The following is an 8360-nucleotide window of genomic DNA, read 5'->3' as shown; positions in this document are numbered from 1 at the left end:
ACGCAGAGTTTTTTTAAGCATGAAATGCTTTTAGCCCCCGTTGTCGGCAGTGTGGTGACGTCACGCCGAGACCGAGAGCCGTCATCCGGGCACTGAAATCCACTCATCCGGGCACTGAAATCCACTCATCCGGGCACTGAATTCCAGTCATCCGGGCTCTGAAACGAGAACATCCGGGCACCGTACGAGACTTAACGAGATTTAACGAGACTCTCTAAGCCCTCCTACGCGACCAGCATGCAAGCGCCGGTTGGTCTCCAAAGGAGTCACAAAAAATAACTGCTGCCAGTGCCTTCTCAATGTTTATCAAGATATCAGTCGCTGTGCGTTTGATAATGCACGGAATTATAATTTCCGATTTCTAATAACGCGTGCAAAAAGCACATATATGCCACGATACACTTCGTTGTCATACGTGATCTCTTAGGGGCTTCGCGCATCGAAGCAAAGCCGCGCAGGCGCACAGGGGCCCGGGGGAGAAGCGCTGCGTTCCAAGGGCAAGGCATCGCGCCGAACGGGTGGTGGCGTTCCTCCCTTCCATTACGGTGTGGTTCGGGTGTCCACCGAGATGGCAGAGAATTACTGCGCCATTTCCTTTCCTCGAAAAACCTTGAGTTCAAATGGCAAGCCATCGCGCTGAACGGGTGGTGGCGTTCCTCCCTTCCTGTACGGTGCGGTTCGGGTGTCCACCGAGATGACATTAGGCCCGTAAACATTTCATGCTTACTCTACTCTCGGTTACGGAAGAGGCAGAGGTTTTATTTTCAATAGGATGGCGGCGGCAACGTAGCTCGAGGTGCTGCGTAACTCACAGTGCCGTCGTCGCTGGTCAGGCGTCCGGCTCACGGGACGGACTGAGCGGCTTCTAATGATGTAGGCAATGTTGGCGTCAGATTTAGGCAGCGCTTTCTGACCAGCAAGACCACATGAACATTGTTCCTACGCTCTGTGTAGCCGTAGTGCTTCGTTCGGATCGGAAATATAGGATTTCTGTGGGCCAAGGCTGTGTTAGAGCAGTGGAGTGTTATTTGTTGAAACCTTAATTTTAAACACGTTCACCTATCGCCAATGTGAGTTGTACTGGGTATTGTCTTTTGTTCGACGGGGACTCTTGGCACCTCTTCCTCTCAGTTACCGATAACTTCGTTTGTTTGCTTGTTGAGCTTTATGGCACATAGACAACTAAGGATATCATGCGCCAAGCTGAAGGTATAAAAGAATTGTTTTGTGTAGAGTTTTGTTGCCAAATTAAAATCATTGTCGGTGTAGAGGGCCTATAACATTGGTCTGTATTTACTAGTGAGGACAGAGGAGAGATAAATTGCTAATAGCAAAAGATTTAAAGGAGGTCAGGTAGCTTCAGCAGCCATCCTTTGGTGGGCAAAGATGTTGAGCCTCCAGGTGAGCCAAATAAAACCTCAGCTCCCCTCTCAGGAATGAGAAGGCGGATGAGGTGTATCAAAAAACGAAGCTACGCAGTAGGTGAAAATTTAGAGTTTGTCGAGCAAATCTCCTTTTCTTAAAAAGCAATCACACAAGACATGTCAACAATTGCATTTTCACCCAAGAGTAACATTGTGTGTGAAGGAATTTGGTCATTATAGAACTGTGTAAAATACTTTTTCCTAGGTTTATCGACTTTTTTGCACGAGAATAAAATCTGATCTACTGTTAGTTCTTCTCCACACCTTTCACCAAGAGGTGCCTCTTGTTTTTCCAGTATAAAATGAATAAGTTGTGTGTGTCCTAGGTGAAGCCGGCAGAGAACTAATTCCTTAAAACGTTCCCGGTGTGTGCATGACTTCCATTCACCTAAAACTGGCTTTATCAAGAGTAGTTTGTTCTTTACTTCATTGCTCCAATTTAATTGGCATTTTCCCCTTATTTTACGGTGTAATAAGTGCATGCAATCATTAAAGTGTATGTTTAATTTGTTTATTTGCTTGCAATGGGCTTGAGCAGCGCACAAGTGTGCTCTCTCGTAGCCTTTAATTCTGTTATGCCTAGGTACCCGGAAGAGTTTTAAGTTTTGTCAGTGAGCTATGGTGGTTCTTATGTTGTGTATAATGTCACCAAGCAAAGGGGTGATTGCATCTCCAGAGTGAAGAGCTGTAAGTACACTTATCGAGTCTGTGTATATAATACTGTTTGCGAGGTTCTCGTTTACTATTTTTTGCACGGCTACAAAGATTGCGTGACATTCAGGAGTGAGTATAGATGCACCCAACGGAAGCCTTACTATCTGATTCGTATCCCCTTGTACCACTGCACTTCCAACATAAACATCTGTTTTTGAACCATCTGTATAAAAAGCTGTGAAAGTAGTGTACTTTTCCTCTAGTGCAAGAAATGTTTGTATTAAATGCTGTTGTGGAGTTTATTTTTTTGCGAAACTGTGTAACACTGAAATCGCAGATTGCAGGAATATTGTACTATGAAGGCAGTGGATTTCGTCTGCGCAGTACCAGGTAATGTGATTAGTACGCGAAGGTCCTGGCATATCTCTTCAACCCGCAAGAACAGTGGCCTGGTAACCCGCGCTTTGTTGTCAAAGGGTGTTCTAAATGGGCACTTTGTGTCTATAGGGTAAAATGGTTGTTTCTTCATCAACTGTATTTTTAGACGTACTGGCACGTGAGCACGGCTCTCCCGTCTGTAAGTTATGGTTTGTTGCTCTCCATATTAAGGCTGTTTATGGGTGACGTTCTGCATGCACAAACGGGAAGATGCAAACCTAAGTTATATACTGTATCCAGTCGTTATACGATGGTCTCGCTGACCCATAGACTATACATGCATAATCTAAGGTAGAGCGCACTGCAGAACGATACATTTGTAAAAGACATGTCCTATTGGAACCCCAGTGTTTTCCGGAGAGTACAGAGTCGATCCCACTTCTTGTCTAGAGTGCTCGGACTGTATGCCATCATCATCATCAGCCTGATTACGCCCAGTGCAGGGCAAAGGCCTCTTCCATGCCTCTCCAACTAACCCTGTCCTTGGACAGTTGCGCCCACTGTATCCCCGTAAACTTCTTAGTCTCATCCGCCCACCTAACTTTCTGCCACCCCCTGCTACGCTTGCCTTCTCTTGGAATCCACTCCGTTACCCTTAAGGACTAGCGGTTATCTTGCCTTCGCTAAGGAGGCATACTACAACTATATTGAACTATATTCAATTGCGTAAATGCGCGTCAAGCAGTTGAGAACCAAGTTTTGCGAACACTATTCGTTATCTCAATACATGCCATAAATTGGGGCACTGTTAAGCTTCTTTTCACGGCACTCTCTCCTTTCATTTGTACCTAGACCTTAATTTCTCAGGGAGGAAATTAGGCATAAAGGCTTAAAAATTTGCAAAATATTAGGTAATACTCAGCGTGTAAGATAAAAAGTTTTTGTTTTTCTTATTATTCCCAGTCCTAGCTTTTTTACAGCCTAAAGGCATCATAGAAAAAGTCAGTTTTACTAGAGGAAGAAACAGCAGACCTGGATTGCATCTGAAATCCTCTTCAGGCTATTAGAACAGCTTGTACCAACTATTTGCGTTTTAGTAGCTATTGTCGCAATGCTTATTGTGATAATGACCCTGATTGCTTCAATCGCACTCAGTTATCACAATGTTTTAGATTACAATATTTTTCTGATCCCCAAAACAAACAATGCACAGCAGGTGTAAAAAATACGAATAGGAGCGTTATAAACTCATCGTAGGCTTAACGTCATGGAATAAATTACGGGTTATTGGCCGTATTTTATCTCTTATGTGTACTCATGTCTCGTGGAGTTTAAAACACGCTGGACCTTTCTGCTGGAGAAAATTGATATTCAAATACTGCAGTCTGCAATAAACGCAATGCATCACGCCCATAAGGCCTATATAAAGTTGTTGTTGTTGTGGTTTTTGCCGATGGTCAGTCAACGGCATTTGTATCAATTTATAGAAGCAAGTACCACTTGTAGAACGTTCACAAACTTTAAACACGAATGTGCCCATATGGAAGTAAAAAGGGGTTAAGCTGTTTTCTAGCGCACTGCCTTTTTTATAAAAGGCAGCGCGCTAGATTACAGCTTAATTTCTTTTTAGCCTCTTCTGTTTACAATGTAATTTCTTCCTCCCACTAGCTGGCGCAGTCTTGATAAAATTCGCTATTATTTATTTGCCTGAGAGGAAGCCGAAAAGTATGGGAATTTATGCATTCCCTCCCCTCCGAGAAATTTCCTTCTGCTGTGTGACAACGGTGCCATAGACAAGGATAGGGACAGACGGGCAGTCTGCGGCCACGAGAGTGCTAAGCTAGCGTGCACGTGGATAGTCAGGGCATTTGCACGTGTTCCGTGACGTGCGATTACGCCATCTTCGCGAGATACTGTGTCGCCTGGCGATAGCAAGCTACCCACAAGCAGAAGGCGTCCGCGCGGTGGAGTTTGATGGCGATTGAAACGTGGGAAAAGCAAATTCCAACCTGAGCAGGAAGGTTCATTCCGACGACAGTGCTTCGACAACGTATCGGCTTACGTACTATTTATTTATTTATTTAAAATAAACATCAAAGGCCCCATGTACGGGGTATTACATGAGGGGTAAATTAGTTGCATGAAGAAAACAAACAAAAAAAAGACATACATCACTTATTACATGAACAAAATAATTTTTCGATTGATGGCTTGAAATATTGTGGCTTGTAGTGGTGCACGGCGTCAACGGGAAGATCATTCCAGTTCTTTGCAGTCTGGACGAAGAATGAAAAAAGATGCGCAGAAGTATGGGCAGATTTTTCTGATGCGTTAAATCGTCTACTTACCTGCTAATATTGATTTTATGTATGTTTTGTATCCGTGTGCTGCTGATATTGTATAAGTTTATTCTTTTGGTTTTATTCTTTTGGTTTCCGTGTGCTGCTAATATTGAATAACTTTATTCTTTTGGTTATGTAACATTGTATGTTCACTCCTGCTTGGGCCAAGCAGTGGCCTGCAGTATTATGAAATAAATAAATAAAATGACGGGTAAACACTTCTGGTGTGGCTGCCACGTTGCGAGGTCCGATGAGAAAGCTGGATGACGGAGTTGGATGGCTGTGAATGATAAAATTTGTGGAAGAGGCAAAGTAGAGAGATTCTACGTCAAGTAACGAGAGCTGGCAGGTTAGCTTGAAACTTTAGATTAGAGACAATAGTGAAATAGCTGTAGATAGAATAGATAAAGCCAGCAGCTCGATTCTGCGCTGATTCGAGAGTGTTAATAAGAAATTATTGATGTGGGTCCCAAATAGCGCACGCGTACTCTAATTTTGGTCGGATAAGGGTTAGATAGGCCCTAAGTTTTACAGACGGGGAGGCGAGTCTTAGGTGACAGAGGAAGAAAACCAAGACATCGGTTAGCATCGTTAGTGACTGCTGATATGTGATCGGACCAGGATAGATAGTAGGTTATGTTAATACCTAAGTGCTTGTAAGAAGGGACACAGCTGATTTCCGAATCAAAAATCCGAAAGAAACTCAAGAGTACCAGAGAAGGAACTTTAATGACCGGAAATGTGGTGAGGTCGGAAGGTATCAAAACTCGTGGCCTTAGTCTGCTTCTACACACTTGGGAAAAAGGGAAGGGGAGGAAATAAATAGGTAGAGGAGGTTGGTGGTGACGTCATAACAAAAGGAGTTGCATGGAGTATCCCAGACACTGAATCCCAAAAGGGGAGATTAATACAGAAGAAAGCTGGAAACACACACACAAAAAAATATGGCAATACTGGCGAAGCCCGATGTCATGTTGGTATGCAACCACGGTGCGCCGTCCCTCTGTGCCGCGATTCGCGGAGCTGAAACGAAGTACGAAGCCCGAGCTGGAGCTCTAATTGTGAGAAAAGCAAAAAAAAAGACAACCCGCTGAGAACAAGACGAGCCGCCGAAGCACTTGGCACCTTCAGGTAGCTTTCAACACCAGGGGCGTAGCCAGGGCGGGTGCTTATGGGGCTTCAGCCCAGCCCCCCCCCCCCCCCCCCCCGATATTTTTCGCACTGTCACCGACTGCAGCATGCCCCACGCACATATCGCGACTTCTGCTATCACAGTTTTTTCCTTGCTTGGATCGTCTGTCTTTCCGCGTGTAAAGTTTACTATCTGTGATTGCGCAAGGTGTTTATTTGCCTTCTTTGACGCATTATATAGATTGACTTTTGCTTAGACACGTAGATTTAATGGAGACATATGTACGTGTATTTAAATATCTTGTTGCGAGGTTTTCTGTATACATACAGTGAATGTCTTCAGCGACACTTTTGTGTCCTTTATCAAGTTGTATCTTCGCATTTCTTATACTACGTTTCATGTTCGCACTTCTAATGTATATTTTGCAGAACTCCCCGTTTGTTCATGCGCTCGCTGTTGCGACTAAAATTTCGATGAAATTACTCGCAATACAAGACTGGTGGCAGCTGCTGCTGCGCAGGACACAGGAACGAAGGACAACGTCATTGAGATGTTTTTCCTGGCCGTTGCATGCGTGCAAAAATGTAAAGGTTCTTGAACGACAAAGATTCATTAAAATATCTGTCCTCTATAGTTGCTAATGTCATGGCCTTTACGTTTTTAATACCAGCGGCGTGCACTACTTTGCTAGTTTCAGACGGATATAGTTCTAGATTTCGTGTGATATTTTCTGTACTTACTAAATACGCAAGAACATGGAAGCATCGGTATCAGTTATGTCTGCCACGATTTTTAAGACACACGAATGTATTCTTTTATTTAAAAAAAAAACACATATTTCACTTGTACTCACTATACACAATGGCATTGTCAATATGGCAATGCAGTTATTATTATTGCGTTTCATCCCTCCACAAATTCTATGAGGAGGCCGCGCTGCAACATGAGCCCCCCCCCCCCCCCCCCCCCCCCCCCCCCCCCCCCCCCCCGAGAAATATTTCTGGCTACGCCACTGTTCAACACGTATTTCTTCAGCGAATATTCATATGGCGTTGCTGTACAGCGAATTCATTTCATGTGGACGACAAGCACGGCGTCTCGGGGGTAAGGGGACGCTAGGATTACCACCTGACGCATGACCTCGCCACGATGATGTGACACCTCGGTTCGTTTGCTTGATGCACTGCTCGTTTCAGAGTTATTGTTTACTGGTTTGTCACTTCGCGCGGCACAGCTTTAATGCGCACCCCGGACCTTCTTTTTTATTTTGTTCCGCGCCTGGCGTCGAGCGAGAGGAGTCGTCCCTCTCTGTCCGATAAAAAAGCAATGACCGCGATTAACAAAACGAAGCAAACAGCCGGCTGCTCGGACGACGGAGTTCCGCCGAAAACGCTCCTCAGGTCGCCACTTGTCGCTTGCAACACCGGCAGAGCAGCAACAGCAGCAGCGTCGTCGAGCTTCTGCGAACGACTCGCTATCGCGGTTGTTTGCGCTGCCCCGTGGCACTGCGTGTTACCGAGCACGTATACTTATGTAATCCTGGGGGCGGCCAATCCCTTACACCCCCCCCCTTCCCCTCCCCCTCAAGGAACCTCTCGTCTTGCGGGTTCGGGGGCATTCTGGTAGGGTACAGACTGCGGCATTTCCCTCTTTACGCTTCATCATCATCACCATCATCATCATTTATTTTCCCTTAAAGGCCCTAATGGGGCATTACACAAGGGGGGAGGGTTACAAATGGTAATAACGGGTCACAAAGGTAGAACACAAATATATGTGGCAAGCACAAATAAACATATTAAACACATTGAAATTAACAAGGCAGTAAATAAGCGAATAAAAAGGCTTTCTACAGGAATTGAGTAGAAAAATGAGCGACCAATAAGCGTTTAAATTTTACTAGGTTGATTTCATTGAAAATACCGTCTGGAAGTACATTCCACTCGGATATAACAGTTGGCAGAAATGAATTATTGAAAGCGTTAGTGGTACCGCGAATGCGCTGAGCACTACTGCAATTAAACACACGTCGGGAGGATCTCCAGGGGGGGGGGGGGGGGGGGGGGGGGGGCAGCATAAGGCTTTTATACGTAAATGCGGGAAATTATGATAAAGTTTGTGAAATAGGCAAAGTCTTGCTATCTTACGTCGTGATGACAGGGGAGTTAGACCAATGGAAGATTTGATACTAGTAACGCTCAGCCGAGAATCATATTTGGATGTTATGAAACGAGCAGCTCGGTTTTGGATTCCTTCTAACGCCTGAACTCAATACAGTATTGCTTCTTTTTTCTCCCTGAGTGCGTTTATTGGGCTCGAAAGTCCACATAGGCAGCGAGTTATTGGAAATGGTGAGGGAATATATTTGTGAGCAAGGTTGTAGATCCGGAGAGAGAAATAGCTAGATTAGAAATGCGGAGGAACGCTCTT

The sequence above is a fragment of the Amblyomma mixtum genome, chromosome 3 (genome assembly GCF_055824585.1).
Source record: "Amblyomma mixtum isolate Tamu chromosome 3, ASM5582458v1, whole genome shotgun sequence".
Taxonomy (NCBI): domain Eukaryota; kingdom Metazoa; phylum Arthropoda; class Arachnida; order Ixodida; family Ixodidae; genus Amblyomma; species Amblyomma mixtum.
The sequence above is the reverse complement of the archived record's forward strand: the minus strand, read 5'-3'. Positions refer to the sequence as shown.